At 36.3% G+C, this 18,131-nt stretch overlaps 1 protein-coding gene across 3 annotated transcripts in view; it reads right to left on the bottom strand.

The window, feature by feature from the left end:
* Window positions 1-13,370, bottom strand: part of ARHGAP24 (Rho GTPase activating protein 24) — a 775,519-nt gene extending 762,149 nt beyond the window's left edge. The window contains exon 1 of one of the 3 annotated variants that reach the window (XM_073805426.1): window positions 13,326-13,370. The gene's annotated coding sequence lies outside the window, so the exon portion shown is untranslated. The remainder of the gene's footprint in view (window positions 1-13,325) is intronic. The other 2 variants (XM_073805427.1, XM_073805428.1) reach the window with 2 other exon arrangements.
* Window positions 13,371-18,131: the final 4,761 nt, after the last annotated feature.

Genomic DNA, 18,131 nt, shown 5'->3' with positions numbered 1-18,131 from the left:
AGTTCCCCAACCAAGGCTTGAACCCAGGCCACCAATAGTGAAAGCGCCAAGTCCCAACCACTGGACTTCCAGGGAAGTCCCCACATTAATAAATTGAAGAATAAAAATCATATGATTGTCTCAATAGATGTAGAAAAAGCATTTGACAAAATTCAACATTGATTTGTGATAAAAACTCTCAACAAAGTGGGTATAGAGGGAACATACCTCAACATAATAAAGGTCATCTATGACAAAGCTACAGCCAACATTATACTCAATGGTGAAAAGCTAAAAAAATTGTTTTAAGATCAGGAACAAGACAAGGATGCCTGATCTTGCCACTTTTATTCAATATAGTATTGGAAGGCCTAGACACAGTAATCAAACCAGAAGGAGAAAGAAAAAGAATCAAAGTTGGAAAGGCAAAATTAAAATGTCACTGTTTTCAGATAATGTGATACTATATATAGAAAATCCTAGAGATACCACCAAAACACTGTTAGAATAAATGAACTCAGTAGTTTCAGGATACAAAACTAATATACAGAAGTCTATTACATTTCTATACACTAATAATGAACTAGCAGGAAGATAAATTAAGAAAACAATCCAGTTTACAATTAAATCAAAAAGAATAAAATATCTAGGAATAAACCTAACCATGGAGGTAAAAGACCTGTACTCAGAAAACTATAAGATGTTGAGGAAAGCAACTGAAGACAACACATACGGCAGAGATTGGTACAACATAGTAAATCAACTGTACTTCAACTTAAATAAATAAATAGAAGACAACACAAATAAATGGAAAGATATTCCATATTCATGGATTGGAAGGATTAATATTGTTAAAATGATCATACTACCCAAGGCAACCTACAGATTCAATATAATCTCTACCAAAATACCCATGACATTCTACACAAAACTAGAACAAACAATCCTAAAATTTGTATGGAACCACCAAAGACTCCAAATAGTCAAAGCAAACTTAAGAAAGAAGAACAAAGCTGGTGGTATCACACTACCTGATTTCAAACTACACTACAAAGCAATAGTAATCAAAACAGTATTGTACTGGCCCCAAAACACATATATCCACAAAACAGAATAGAGAGCCCAGAAAAAAAACCCACACTTATATAATCAATTAGTCTTCTTTGGAGAAGCCAAAAACCTTCAAACATATGCAAGTAAAAAGCACTCACTGTGCACACTCTTATCTCCTCCCCCGCTAATCCTCATTCATAACAGGCAGGTGATGCTGTGGTCCCAAGCATGTACAACAGAGAATTATGTGTGTGAGAGTGGTGGATGGGAAAGAGTTAAACACCTGTGTAGTAAAGCTTTAACCAACGGGAGATGGAAGCCTACAGATAAATTCTTCCTTTTTTTCCCATGGATTGGGAAGTTGTTTATATAGCCTCTCAGAAGACAGTTTTATGAGATGGTCATGCTAAATACCTTGAACTGGTTTTTCCTTCTTCTATGTCTCATTCCTCTTTCCCTTAATTTTTTTCCATGGGATTTTACTACCTAATAGTTAGCCTTTGCCCAAGGCTATGCATTCTTGGGAGTCAAAATAGAGATGGATTGGATTACTTTTAATGGTGTCTTAAAGATTGACTTGAGCTATAAAAGTACTACAAAAAAGTATACTGTTTCCTTTAATGTTTGTCAACAAGAAATAATTCTTGAAATCACACTGAATTTTTACAAAAATAAACTAGAGGGGAATATCTTCAACTAAAACATATGACTTTAGGACTCAAATACCTATAACACATTCCTGTATCATTATCAGTATCACTTTGATAATATCTATTTTAATTTATTGAATTTTATTTATTAAGCTATTCTTCAAATATACAAAAAGTTAAGAGAATAATATAGCAAATACTCATGTACCCAATGCTCAATTTTACACAAGTGTAATATTTTGCCATTTTCCCCTCAGAGCTCTTTTGAAGAGATAAAGAATGATGGCTACTGTTGAATCCCGGTTTACTTCTTCCTGATCCTGTTTCCTCTCCCTTTTTCCCTAGGAGTAAACACCAGCCTGGATTTTGCGATTATCATTGTCATATGTGATGGAGGTCACTGTCTGCTTCCAAATCTAAGCCTAGTAGACAGTGGCTTTAGCTCTGCTCCCTGCTTTGCATCTCAAGTCCATAGAAATTACATCAGACACCTGTTAGGCATTTCAGACAATTCAGATCCTCTTGGCATAACTTGCCTTTGGGGGCTTTGGCCACTCATTTTAGCCACACACACTCCTGCACCTCGTTCTGTTTGGAACCAGGAGTACAGGGGAAATAACTCTGCCAATCTTATACTTCTTTTACTTCCATACTTTAATAGCCTAAATCTATGGAGACCCTTTTTTTCCTTTCACCCTCAAAATGCACCTCAAGAAGAGGTTGTCAGCTTTGCTTACCCACTAAAGAGCAATTAAATGTTTGAACATTTCTGCTGAACAGAACTCGTAGTATATAGTGACCATTTAATCTGAGCAGTCTCCTTTGGACCACCCAAATTAGATTACTTTTCTCAATAGAATACTCATCACACTTCCCTTAGGGTTGGACAACCAATCTCATTGATTTCTTCAGGCTTTCTCAGCTAATCTTTGACCAGGTCTGTGACAGGATTACTTTAACCCTCTTTGACAATACAGGAAAGCCAGAACTGTAAATATAATTAATGACTTCTTTCTACTTTTCTAGGAGATATTTCCTGCCCTAGGAGATTGGATGTTAAGAGCAAGCAAAGGACATAGGAATGGAGAAAAGGGGAAAACTGACACTATGAAGGAAAAAATACAAGGCCCATTAAGTGACTTTCAAGCTCTTTGAAAAAGCAGTTGAGCAGTGCCATACCTGGATTATTTGGCACTGAGAGCGGAGCATTTCTCAGTGCTATCCTACTCTATACAGCAAAATTATTTTCAGTAATAATATGAAATAGAATGAGTAATAACCAGAAGAGATATGAAGATAGTGACTTTTTCCTTTTATTAAATTCTGTGTATATATAATCATGCCAGTTTTTTAAGTGAATTTTAATAAAACCAAAATGGCTAAACCTACTAAATCATATTGATGCAATGTTTTACTCCCTTGTAGTTCTTTAGTTTTAAAGCAATTAACATATATAAAAAGAAGAATTCAGTAAAATAGTTCATGTAAGCACTAAAATTTGCACTTACCAAACAAAAATATTACATCTCTCAGTCTGCATTATTTCACTGTTTAAACTTTAAATGCATATGAAAACTCCAACTAGTCACAAAGAAAGACAAAATTGAAGTAACTCAAGTTCTAGTTCATCATCTTTACACATTCTGTGTCACTATTGTTATTTTTAATCTATTGTTTAAATGCCGGACTATATGTTGTCAAAAGGTTGGAGACAAGCTATGCCTTAAGCAAGCCAGAAGGAGGCCAAACCTTTACAAATAAGCTCTGGAAGCAAGGTATGAAATGATTTCACATGTCAGAGGTCAATAATATAAATGGGAATATTCCATGGAGAATACAATGAAGAATACAATGTTTATTTTAAAATAAGTTTTTAAAAAGTGTTGATTTGAAATTTAGAACTTAGACCAAGAAAATATATTTTTTTAGAGAGGAGTACTTTTATCACTGACATCATTTTAGAGTTGCCAATGCATGATGATAATTTTAAAAATCAATTTTAAGTTAGTTTTATTACTGTTTTTAACTTTTCTACAGACCATGCCTCCCCTTATTGCCTGTTTCTGGTAATTTCCACTGCTCCAACTCTACTCTTGATCTGCCACTGCAGATGAATAGACATATGGTGGGGTGGTTTGTTTGTTTGCTTTTTGTTTTTTCTTGATAACAGAGAAAAATTAATCCCACAGTGGAGGTCAGGTACCAACAGCTACACCTTGATCAATTCATCGTAATCTAACAAGTAGAGCTCACTGGAGGCAAATATATTGACCAACTTGGATTTCTGAACAAATAACTAATATTAGTATTAAACATACTACTTTCATCTGTCTACATTGTCTTTTTCCAAAGTTTTACAATGAACATATTACTTTCACTGATACTCATTTAACATAAAAATAAGAGTATAAATAAAACACACCCAATCTGAACTCTCCATTTGGTTCAGTCCACACTCTTAACTCTCTTCCTGTTTTCCTTTCAAATTTTGAGAAAATGTGGCAATGTCTTTCCCGTGTTAAGACAAAAAGGATTCTCTCTACCTCTACCTCCAGAATTTCTTAGAGTTCTGAGCACTTTTGAAAGCTACACTGCTAAGTGTAGCCAGAGAACCAGGATTCCTTCTTGTTATGATTTGTATCATACTTTTGTATAAAAATATACATATGTGCTCAAGTTATAGTATGGTGAAAACAGAAATGAGAATGCAAGTATAACTTAAGGATAGGAAAATTTTGTATAGGATAACTGTCACAAAGACTAAAAAAAATTTTGAACTTAATGGCCTCTAGGAACATTCTTGAACTAATTAGGTAAATCCCTGGGGTGGATATGAGTGGAACTGGTAGAGAGACTGAGTATTTAGAAGAATGTTCAAAGATACAGCTATTCTTCTACCTCAGGCAGATATTCTTTACAACAGTAACTCTCAACCTTGAATACACACTGAAATCACCTGCAAACCTTTAAAAAATACTGATCGCTAGACTCTACCCTGAGAGATTCAATTTAATTGGCTGGAGGTGCAGATTGGCCATAGGAAAGGTTAATCATCCCCTCACCCTGATTCTAATGTGCTGCCAACATTAGAACCTTTGCTCTAGAAAACTGCTTCTCTGTTCTTGGCTCTTCAGTGGCAGCTACAAAATTTTAGGAGGGACTTGGATGAAACAAGCCGTTAAAAGCTAGGGGACTGAGAAACATATCCTGAAGCTGTGTCTGCTTATCAAACCGACAAATTTTACTTAGGTTATATTATTTAGAGGTGAGTGAGGGTGTTATTTTGCTTGGCGGGAAACGACCCCTGCCACTAACCCTGTGTGCTACCCATGTAGAGAAGAACTTTGTACTCAGGCATGTCTCTTCTTGAGTTATGACTGTGGGTGGCCATAGAGGTGCACTGCTCAGATCTTTCAGGAGAATCTGTGCATGGGATCACAGCCGACTGGCAGCCTCTTGCTGTCCACACCTTTGGACCCAACATGGAGCTTAGAGAGTCCATGCTTCCCTTGGGCTGCTCCCAACCAATGACTGATATGGCAGGAGTACTAGAAATGGGCCACTTCTCCCCAGTGCAGGACTCCTCTAATGGACATCTTTTGTTCAGGGATTCCCTGAGGCACTGGCCTGGCTGAGACTTTCTCAGAACTCCATTCAATTTGTGGCTTTTCCTTTCTTTTCTCTCCTTTCCTGGGTTTCAGACCTGCATCATTGTCTGAAGACTCTCCTGCTCCCTCCTTTATCTTTCACAGGCAGTTCCCTCAATAAATCTCTTACAAATCTAATCCCATCTTTGTGTTCACTTATCAGGGGACCCAAAAGGACACATGACTCTAACACCACTTGATATTAGGATAACTAATGACCTTGCATGATCTTTAGTTTCTTCATCTGTTAAAATGGAGAGTAAAAACTGTATGGGATATTGTGAAGATGGAATGAGATATATCATCAGTGAACAAGGTAGCCAACTTCCTGGAACATAGAAGGAAGTTAATAAATATTAATATCTCTTTTCAGCTTTTATGAACAAGTACATTTCTTTCACATCATTGAACTTCTAGTCTAAAACTTATGTTTTATGCACTGTGGCTGTGCATAGGGTACATCACATGATGAACGGGAAAGGGAGTATAGAAAAGCAAAGGAGTTTCTAAAAAAAAAAAGATAAATATGTGATGTGATTGATGTGTTAATTAACTAGATGGGAAGAAGCATTTTATAATGTATACATATATCAAATTATCGCGATGTACACTTTAAATATGTTACAATTTTACTTGTCAATTATACCTTGTAAAGTTTAAAAAAGAAAAGAAAAAGGGGCTTCTAAAGACAAATACAACAATAAATATCAGAGTAGAGTAGATGCATACACCATATATGTGATAGTACTCATGTGGCATGAGACAGATGCACAAAATAAAAATAAAATGCTGCAAAAGTGTTTTTTCCTTATGTATATTTCATACACATATTTATTAAATATCATATATGGAAGTTTTTGACAGCCAAAGTTTGTCTCAATTTCAGAGCATGAAGAAACAAGAATGCATGTTGTCAATATCTCTGAGCCTAAAGTTTCAAAGGTGTATATTTGCACAAAATTGTTCACAGTCCATGCAAATGAAGACATGCTTGCTTCTCACAGAAACTAGCCTGCAGACACTTTGCAGGGATCTTGCAATAAACTAACAGCACTACCAAAAAAGCTGGGGGGAGGGAAGAAGAGAAATAGATAATTGTATTACTTGTTGTTCCAAAATATAAATAAAAGTGAAAAACTGAATTTAAAATCCAGTCAGTTCTGCTAGAACACGACATCTGCATTCCTCAAAATTACCATGCTTTGCAAAATCACACAATAAAAACCACAGGGCTTACGAGAAAATGGGTTTGGGGACACAACACTTAGAAATCTCATCAGTGACTTTTTTTTTAAAGGTAGGAACCTAATAAAAATGGTAGCACAGTTTTACACATGTGAAATAGTTACAAAATATATAAATATTACAATAAGAGTGGCACTTTACCTTGAAAAAGACCTGAAGTTTACAGAAGGGTTGCACCTTGTAAGTCATTGTAAAGTGATGAAAGGAGGGTTACCTGAAATGGGTCTGAAGGTTCTAACACCAGATGTGGGTGGGCGAGGCTTATAATACATGGGGTGAAAGGAGATACCTGGTAGAATTTGAGATGCATGCATGTGTGTTATGCAAATTCCTCTGCAGCTGGGTTCAGCCGGCTGCAGGTCACTGCATTCACCTAGAGTTTCTTATAAACAAAACTGTGCAGAGGCAAAGACAAAATTTGTGTCATGCTCAAAGTTCCCTAAAATATCAGTTGTGTTGGAACAATTTCACGTTTTCAAAACATGCATTATAGCAGAATTTACTGTACGTTGTAGATCCATAAGGATTTTTTGTTAATTGAAAGGGAATATTTCATTAAGACATAAAAGAATACATCATTGAACTAATCATTTAAATAAAATGCAAAATAACAAGTCCTCTGGATAAAATCTTTATGTACACTAAACTTATATAGAAGTAGGACATAGATTGGGGTCTTTGTAATACTGTTTTACTACATTCTAAAGAAACTACTACTGATCACATAATTTCCTGACATTATAAAAAAAGGAAAACAAAGGGAATTAATTCCTGTTAGGTTCCAAAATATACATATCTCTTTTCCTTCATATCTAGAGTTGATGTTACCAACATTACTTATGGTCAAGTTTTTATCTTTGTTGGCATCTCACGCCCTGGCAGCTTGCATTTCACACTAATCTAGGCAAACACCAGCTCTGGCGCCAATCATTAAGAGAACCAAATGGTCTTCTGGTCCCATTGGGCCATTCATTAAATGGGTGACCATGACCATAGACTCTAAGGCTTAGAGAAATTGACCACTTCAAGGCCTCTGTTTCTTTAAGAGAGAGCGGAACTTGATTTTAAAGTTCCTACCAAAATTCTTACCATAGGAACTGTGGACTTCAAATTGCAATCCATTTGCACAGAATGTAACAGCTAAGATTTTACCTTCATATGGTATTTTACAAGTTTGCCAAGTGCTTTCACAACTATTACCTCATTTAACTTAATGTAATTACATCTCCCTGTATCAATGGGCACTGTGAATCATTTTCCTATTCATTCCATTTTTTTTCCCATTTGTGTTATTTGAAATCTTTCCAACCTACTTTTGGAAAACCAGACTTAACCAAGCATTTCCAGAAATGTGTTACATTGAGTGTTTGAAGAGATCAGTTACAGCTAACATATGTAAAACACATGGGAAAACCTGCAGCAGAATTGAAATTGATGATGCATCAGTTGAGCCATTTAGCTGTTGAGCTGCTCAATTACTTAGAAGACCTAAGTCTTTTGTACTTATTTGTTCGGTTTGGGTTTTTTATTCTGGAGAGTGGAAGTGGTTTTAAGAACAAGCTATCAAAGGAGGCCACAGGGGGAACATCCAATCAAATTCTGTTAAGGGGGAAAGAACTTTTCTAGTCCTCTGCTTTCTATGAGGCGAAATGCCCTAAATGTTCTAAATACCACCAGCTACTCGTGCACAAAGAACAGTGAGTTACCTGACTGGTGGATTTTAGAAAAGAACTGGACATGAGTAGCCCAGCTCCTTCTGCCTTCCCCTCCCTTGTGATCCAGGTAACTATGGAGTGTAGGCATTCAGTTCTGTTATTCCAAATCCCATGTTTTACAGGGCAGATTCTGCCTCTGCCCAAGATCTGGAAGTTCAATTCAAGGGATTGTTAGGATATGGCGCCTTGAGCCAGGAATATTGAGAAATAGACATGGAGTGGAAGTTGGAGAGCAAAAATAATATTGAATCATGAGGCACTGGATGAAGTCAGGCTCTGCCTGTGCTTGACTTTGGTGGTTTGCAGGGGCTTATATTGTATCTTGCAACTGGCTTTCACAGTTTTGTGGTGTGCTTACAATCACTGCAGCCTAAGTAGCATCTTTAGATCTTGTACTTTAAAGGAATAGGTCACTATGGGATTTTGCATTTGGTGGAGGACTGCAGCTTACAGTGGCTTGTCCGCAGATGTGTGTCTATTTTTATAGAGCGAGAGGCTGTTTTTACACAAGCAGGGCTTCCCACACCTTAAATAATGTCATATGGGGCACAGAGACCTTCAGAACTAGGCTGCTACAACATGACCTTAAACTATCTATTGTGTGTGGACAATAGGTGAATCAATTTTTATTTGACTGTTTCTCAACCATGTATGTAGGCATTGTCTTTAATTGCATGCCTAAGTTCTATGAGTGCTTTCAGAGCACACATGGGTGAGGTCCTAGTTTAAAATTTTTGTGCCAGGTAACATTTTCTTGAAGGACACAGGGAGATACCTGTTCTCACTAAACCCTTCTAAGGCTACAAGCTTTAAGAAATATCAATGACATTGTGAGTTCAGGAATCTGCTGAAGATATTTCCCCAGCTGGAGGAAGGATGAAGAGGAGAAAGAAAGTTTCTGTAGGATATTTCATTTCATTTCTAGCAATTTTATAGCCAGAGTAATGGAACCAACCACCACGGAAAAAGAGTGGGGGACTTGTCACTAGACAGAATCCACACTAAATCACCATCAGGATGCCTCCCAAAAAGGCCCAAAAGCATGCCAAATAAGAATGTAGAAACCTGGACAAAGTCCTAAGCTTGCCCAGCACATCTCAAATGTTCCTTTCTTGGAGAAGAGATTGTGTTCATAAATTCATTTTCTCTCAAGATCTGGTAATTCCCCAGGGCCAAAAGTAATGTATTTACAGGTGATTTCTCCCAGTTGAATTCAAGTTCCCAAATCATTGATTCTCTAAGTCTGGCATCTCAGTCAGACTAAAATCTAGACTGTCCACCCTGTTCTCAGATCTCAATAAGTCTCTTCTAGAATCTTTAACATCACTGAAAACTGAGTTTGGGGAACATAAAAACTACTCTAGGAACTAAGTATTAATTATTAATTTTTTTTCTAAATTTGGTGAGAATGGGGCCAGTGCTATAATAATCTTGTGAACACTTTTCTAAAAAATTAGGTACATCAGAAACTTGGCAATGAATTAATGCTATTTCTGAAAGTTGTGAAGGAATTACATCTATTTCCATGAGAAAAAAGCTATGCTGCAGCTGCTGAGGGAAACTCATCCTCTCCAGCCACTAAGAAGTCTCTGTTGAGGCTGATTAGACTAAGAAATTGGCAAGGATGATTTTTTTTTCACTAATTTCTTTGAAATCACAAAGGTAAGATAATTTGATTCTGGGCTCTAATTCATTTGAACTGTAAAATTCAAGGGAGTTTAAATTTGCGCTTTAATTTTTGTTGAGGAATTTAATAGTGGACAGAGATTTATATTTATATTTGGGACATCTAGCTTTTTGACATATTATTATTGGAATAGCTCCATGTGGTCACTGGATATTATTGCAAAAGCTCTAATAAACTTGGACAATGTAGCTAGATAGTAATTTGGGTTGGGAACAGAAAGAGGAGTTTTCAGCTGTAGCACAGACTGACCCTTTTGGACACTTCTAGGGGAATAAGGTGTCTCTCTCACCGGTTTCCCAGGCAGATCTACAACAAGTCAGAGATCAGTGGTTGGACAACAGCCTCACGGTGGTAGGGGCAGGCTGTCTTGACAGACCGCAGAGTTTCTCCACTAAGACAACAGCAGTAATCTTGCTTTTCATCAGCTTAATGGTTAAGCTCCATAAAGTAAGAAAACAAAGACCTGGAGAATATTTTGAGGGGTAGTGGGGTTGGGACATTCTTTCCTCCCCTCAGGTTTCTGTAATGAGGCATTTCCAAGGTTTCTCACCTCAGAAAGTCAGGGAGCTGATTGATGAGTTTTTGGGAGAAGAACTAGGTAGACCCAGCTCAGTCTCTGTTCCCTACATCCTGGAGGGAGCTAGCTGCCCTGAGAGAGTATACACACTCTACCTGCCTTTAGGTGGCACAAAGGCAGACTTCCACCCAGTATCTTCCCAGCTGCCTGCCCCTGGCTGAGCTTGGAGTTTGGTATTAAGATGTCATTATTGCCACTTCTCCAAATCACAGTCTCCAATATTAGTTTGATCAATCATAAAGGATAAAGGTGATATTTTGATCTCTTTGATCTCCATCTGTCTTACCCAATCCTTATGGGTAAGACTGACATATATACATATAGGTATGTGTGTTATTAACTTAAGCAGGGAAACCAAGACTTTCACTTATTTTTTACTTAAACAAGGTTTGTTTAGGGATGTACAAAGCAAAAGAAGAGGACTCCCTCACAAAATTCAGTCCAGTGAGGGACTGAAGGGAAGCCTCAATCTAGGGTTTGAGAATCATGGAGCTATACCAAAGAAAGCTACTGAAAAAACTTGCTCCCCTCAAGTTTCCAAATAAGAAAATCGAGCAAAAAAAAAAAAACTTTCAAGTACAGTATTTCAAATTTCACATCCACTCAGGTTTTAAGTCAGTAAAGGGGATTCCATGGAATTATTTGAACATCTACACTTAAAAGGACAAGAGTACAATATGCCTTAAAGCAGGAACTGGGTCATAGAAAAGTTATAACAAAAGCAAAAGCACAGCTGTTGGCAGTGACACTGTGTATTACATGAGAAGATAAACTACCTTTTCTACTTCCCTCATCATTACACCTTTAACATCTGCTCTCAGGCTGAACCATTCAATACAGTCATTTGCAAGATAGCAGTATACAGAATGAGAAATTGGAACGCTAAAGAAAATCAGGGAATGGGAAAGCAAACAGGGTATTTTCTTAATAGTGTTCAATTAATCTAGTAAAGCCTAATTTTTACCATATTGTCACAGACCATGACAACACTTCTATTGGCCTCTATAGTTTGAGGGCACTTTTCTGTCGCAAACCAAATAGACAATATTCTTTCTTACCAAAAAAAAAAGATTTTAATTTAAAAACTAAACTAAAGCTTAGTCATGTTCATGGTTTAAGATAAACCCACTTGCCACAACTAAGAATAGCAGATCAGAAGCAGAGGGCTTAAAACAGACATCTCCCTTCTAGTTCCATATTATTTTCTGTAATCCATGCTTTCACACAGCTGGCAAATTAAAGCAGAGGTATACTTCTCAGTAAAAATTCAGCCCTTTCTGATCAGAGAAGGGTGAATTAGAGTTTCCTTACACCCCTAACATGGACAATGGGATAACCCCATTCCATTTCATCACTATCCTCCAGTGCACTTACAAAAAGAAACACATGATCGACACTAATGAAAAAGAGAGATGAAAAATAGTTTTTTCATATTCTAGTGCCACCCATGTGTTCCCAGTCTCAAATTCTCTGGAAAAGATTTGAAGGTGGATTTAAAACATCTCAACAGTGAATAATAATCAGAGCCTCCTGACCCCTCCCAGCTCCCACCACGGGGAGGGGTCAGCTGTTCCAAAAGAGAAACAAGCTATAGAAGCTGAATTAACATTAAAAATTAGAGTAGGGTAAGAGTGAGCTCTTGACTGACATGACCTCTTAGAGTTGTGATAAAGTGTATGTGTGTGTATGGAGTGCGTACACACACACACACACACACACACACACACACACACACACACACACACACACCATGAGCCAGTAACCTGAATATATTCTGTGTAATCAAGTCCAATCCGGACTAATGAGCAGTTACTTTGGCTCTGGGGAATCTCGGAAGACTTGAGGAGCTAGACTCTTCCAGATAATTTTCTCTGAGATTTTTTAGTTGTTCCTTTTATTAATGCAAGTCAAACCAAAACCCTTTCCCCCCACTCATATTTCAGAAGTAATATGAAGTAGGAAAAAATCCCTCAGGAAGTTAACTCCTCTATCAGGGATCAAAAATGTGCACACTGAGAACACCCAGTTTTTGTGCAGTTCACTTCTACTGGAGAATTAGGGTTTTTTTAGGTTTCCCCATTTATTTCTTCCTCTCCTCCAACTACTGACAATCTTTCTCCATCTCTATCATTACTTCATGGTTGGCTGAAAAGACAAAAGTTAATCTGCAGAAATCTTTTTACTAAACCCATGTTGACTGTGTTTCATCCTTAGGTAATTGGCTTCACAAAGATGCTTTTGCCACTGAATAAGAACTACAGACTAAAGGCTTTATTCATTATTGAGGCTGACACTTCATACAATCTCTCATCAGCATAACATTCACTTTAAACTCAGAGTTACGAAAATGAAGGTCATATACTTAGTTTATCTGCAGCTCACCCACCTGAACATATCTGTGACATTTGGATCACTGAAATGTTATTTTTCAGAGGGCAAAAATAATACAGGATCTTCATTTTCACCAATCTTTATGATAAAAACTACCAAAGACAGAAGAAAATCATTACACCAAACTTAGAGCAACAGATATCTAGTCAAAACCCAACACACATAATTAAAGCCAGCTTATCTCCCATAAGAAAGTCATATAGCCTCAGAATTTTGTTTGGTAAGAAATATTCACAGCTTTTGCATAACAGAACTGGTATAAATATTTACTGAAAGAAAAGACTAGGATTTTATCTGTATCAACTTTTGTAGCTTGCCTAAACTATTGCTATTTACTTCCGACATAAACGATAAATGAATAAATTGTATCCGGATACTCACAGCAGAGAGCTCAGTTCTGGCCCCTAACATCAGACGTCCCTGCTGCAGACTGAACACTACTGTTGGGAAGTGCTTTTATTTTCCTAACAAAGTAGCACCCTCTAGTGGCTTTTCAAAATTATTAAGAAGTACATGCCAAGCACGTGACATACTGTTTACTATGCAATTACGCAATGTGAAAATACTCAGGTGAGAACAAAAGCCTGGTCTGGGCATCATAGGATGTATATTCCAACCTCATTCCATGTTTTCTCTAGGGATGATGGCTTTTAAAGGAAAATATTTTTAAACATCATTCTTATTTCACATATATAGTGTACTTCTGAGAAAGATATACCTTTCCATGGTAATAGTTTGTTATTATTCTATTATTATTATTTATGATATTACTAATATCATCACTGCTATTAATATTAATAGAAAAGTTGCCATTTACTGAGTATTTACTATATTACAGAAAATGTATTCATTGTTTTATGTCTTACACCTCTTTTAAAACTCACTATAAATATATAACCTAGATTTATCTTCATCCTGTTGCTTTGGATGAAAATATTGAGGCCCATATAGGTAATGTAAGTTGCCCAAAGTCAAGTACCTAGGAAGAGGTAAAGAAAAATTGAGGGGCAAGCCCATCTTCATATGTCTGCAAAGACTTACAAAACTGATTTCGACTAGCAGAAATTACCAGTAGCTTTCACATGTATCCAGAATCATGAAAGTGTAAACCCAAAGGAATTATTCAATAACATAATAAAAAACTGAAAATTTGTGTAGTCTTTTAATTTTATGTTAGAAATACAAGCATTTTCCATAGTAAATAAAAGTCAGATACCAATTCTCCGTTGGCAAAGTCCCTGGAGAGCCAGTTTAGTTCTCATATTTTACCATATGCCTTACAGAAGGGTATAACACTTGTTCAGTCATGATATTTTATTAAATCAAAAGAGGCATATTTACTCAGTTAGGCATTCAACAAACATTTATTGAATGCTTCTAGCTTTACCTCTAGTTCTGACAGGCAATGAACCAAGATACTTTCACTAAGCATGTTGCTTTATGAATATCAAGAATTATCAGGCAAATAAAAAGAAACAAAATTGAGTTATTTGTAGTGAGGTGGATGGACCTAGAGTCTCATACAGAGTGAAGTAAGTCAGAAAGAGAAAAACAAATACCATATGGTAACACATATATATGGAATCTAAAAAAAAAAGAATGAAGGTTCTGAAGAACCTAGGGGTAGGACAGGAGTAAAGATGCAGATGTAGAGAATGGACTTGAGGACACGGGGAGGGGGAAGGGTAAGCTGGGGTGAAGTAAGAGAGTGGCATGGACTTATATATACTACAAATGTAAAATAGCTAGTGGGAAGCAGGCCGCATAGCACAGGGAGATCAGCTCCGTGCTTTGTGACCATCTGGAGAGGTGAGATAGGGAGGGTGGGAGAGAGACGCAAGAGGGAGGAGATATGGGGATATATGTATAAGTATAGCTGATTCACTTTGTTATAAAACAGAAAATAACACACCATTGTAAAGCAATTATACTCCAATAAAGATGTTTAAAAGAAAAGAATTATCAGGCAAGAAAAACTCCTGAACTAATCATTTTTTCATGGCTGCAAGATTTATATATTCCATCTTAAAGCCGTGTGTTTGATGCCCAGTAGATAAAAATTTTTTGATAGTTACATAAGGCTTGAAGAAACCTAGAGAAAGCAAACAGGAAAGAATGTTTATTAAGCATCTACTAGGTTCTTGTAGGTAATCTTGCCCTTAACATATATCACTGTGGCAGAGACTGCTAACTGTTCATCAAATCTATTTCCTTTTCTTCTTAAGCACATAGCTGACTACATTTCCAGCTTACATTGTACTTGGGTGTGACCATGTAACTGGGTTCTAACCATTGGAAAATGAGCAGAAGCAATGTGTTAGCACTTCCACACCTAGTCTATGAAAACCTCCCTCTTGAGATACTCCATGTTCCTTTGCCATTTCTGGATGACAGGAATGGAGATAGTTCCCAAGCAACCTTGGTCACCGTGTTTTGCAGATAGCAGAGCCACAAAATGGAAGGAAGGAGCCAAGTCCCTGAATCATTGCTTGGAGAGAAAACATTGGATAATCAGGATCACGAATTTTGCAGTTTAAGTGAGTTAGAAACAAACTTCTATACATTCTGAGTCATTATGCAGTTTTGCATTCGATTGTTAGTTACAGCAGTAAGCATTACCTTAAATGCAGTTATTTAATCTTCACAGCAAAGTTGTAAGTTTATGTGGGTTGATCCCATTTTAGAAGTGAAAATACTGAAGTTCAAATAGTTTAATAACTACTCCAAGTAGTCACAACTAATTACATTCAAACCTGGGTCAAACCCATAACTCTCAAACTCCAAAACATATGTTCAGTCCTCTGTGTTACACTAACAGTTCATCCCCCTACTTCTTAATAGTAATAAAACTACCATGTTCCTTTGTGTTAATCAGCTTAGTTATATACTGCAGTAACAAATGACCCTGAAAATCTGAGCTTTTTAATAATAACATCATTTATGTCTGTGTCAGCCTCAGTTCCTGCTGAATGACTTCTTCATCCTGGGGCCCAAGCTGAAGGAGCAGCCCTTATTTTGATGTCATAGCAGAAGGAAAAGAATACAGGTATACCTCAGAGATATGGTGGATTCAGTTCCAGACCACCATGATAAAGCAAATATCTCAATAAAGTGACTCACACAAATTTTCTCGTTTCCCAGTGCATATAAAAGTTATGTTTATACCATCCTGTAGCCTATTAAGTGTGAAATAGCATTATGTCTAAAAAACAATGTACATACTTTAATTTTAAAATGCTTTATTGCTAAAAAATGCTAACCATCATCTGAGACTTCAGTGAGTCATAATAGTAAACATCAAACATTACTGACCACAGATCACCAAAACAAATGTAATAATAATGAAAAAGTTTGAAATATTGCAAGAATTACCAAAATGTGACACAGAGATACAAAATGAGCAAATGCTGTTAGAAAAATGGTGCTGATAGCCTTGCTCAACACAGGGTTGCCACAATCTTCAATTTGTAAGAAGTGCAATAAAGTGAAGCACAATAAACTGAGATATGCCTATAATGGTAGAACTAAATGATGGCCCTTAAATGTTACTTCCACTTGCATCCCATTGGCCCAGCAAGTCAACTGAACAAATCTGATATCAGTGGGGTCAGAAAGTATAACGTTCAAACAGAAAAGGGGAAAAAATAATTGAGAAAAATAATATTTTTGAATACCTCACTCTTGGAAACTAAATGTTAAGAGAATATTATGAGAAAGTTATGACAAATTTAAAAGGAAATAAATTGTAGCCAAATCATGGAAAAGAGTAAAAGAACCAAAGTATCGATGAGATTATACACTCTCCTTGATCACCACCAAAAAATGTAATAAAGCTAAGAATTCAATGAAAAGATATGACCTGAATCCCATTAGCACACATGAATAGAAATTAGATTTCTGAATCATCTCAATGAATATCTTAAACACACATACACACATGCACACACACATTTAGATATTTTAAACTACAGGTTGTAGAATAACTCATATCAACACAGAGAATATATTACTGAGGGCACAGAACAAGCTAGCCAAAGATATGTTTGTCAATTAATAAAAATTTTTTAAACGGAAATAGGCGTGAGGGTGGGGACAATGAGAAAAAGACTGAACAACTTTGCTTATAAAGGGACAGACAGGAAGCCATGGTTCAGTTCTGGCAGGTGACATTCCCTATTCATTTCCTTATCTCATAGTCCTACCTATATTTTAAAGGAAATTATTTTTTAAAGTATGGTCAATCTATGTCAAGTTATTAGTGCCTTACTAGTGTATTAAATCAGACATATTGATCCAAATCTTTCATCTCAAATATTTGATTCAATTTGCAGGCAGTAATGGCCAGTCAAACACAGAAGAGACATTGTCTAATTCTGATTAACTCATTTCTGTTGCCTTATAAAACAATTTGGTCTGAGCATCTCTATCTTCTCTGAAATCATTCTGCATATTTTAGTCTAATTGAATATTTGATAAATGGATGAATGCATGAATGAAATGGAAATTCCCTGCTTCCCTACATAATATTTACATATTTAATACTTAGGAAGTTCTACAGTAAGACTTAGTAGTATATTAATCTTTGGAACCCAGTAAAGAAAACCAAGATGACATCTGCACAGTGAAAATAGCAGTGAACCAGAACTAAACATCAACTTCTAATAATTGGGAATACATAGAAATAAATCACCAATAGAATAGACAAAATAGTCAAATTCAGCAACATTTGCAGAACATCTATGGAATAAATGCAATTATATTTTGATGTTGGTATTCCAACGTCATAGAACCATTAGTTGGAGTTCTATGAGAGCAAGACCCATATCTGCTTTAGTTGGCAAATCCTTGGAACTTAGCACAGTGGCTACTACAAAAAGAGCTCACCAAGTACTCATCAGATCAGAATGTAAGAATGGTCCTTTGATAATTTCTTATAAATTATCTTTGTTAATCTTCAGAACACCCCTGGAGTTCGATTTCTTGATCTCAATTTTACTAATGAGGAAACAGTCTAGAGGAGTGAGTTGCCCAATTTCTCATAACTAATAAGAAGCAGAATCAAAGTGAAAAACATAGTAGGTAAATACATAAGTATTCTGTCAGAAATAAGTGCTTGATAACTCAATAAAAGTAGTATGACTGGATGGATTAAGTTGAAAAGTGAGATAAAAAACACAAAATAGGAAA

Source organism: Tursiops truncatus, chromosome 5 (assembly GCF_011762595.2).
Source record: "Tursiops truncatus isolate mTurTru1 chromosome 5, mTurTru1.mat.Y, whole genome shotgun sequence".
Classification (NCBI taxonomy): Eukaryota; Metazoa; Chordata; class Mammalia; order Artiodactyla; family Delphinidae; genus Tursiops; species Tursiops truncatus.
Note: the sequence above shows the minus strand (reverse complement) of the source record. Positions and strands in the feature narration are given on the sequence as shown.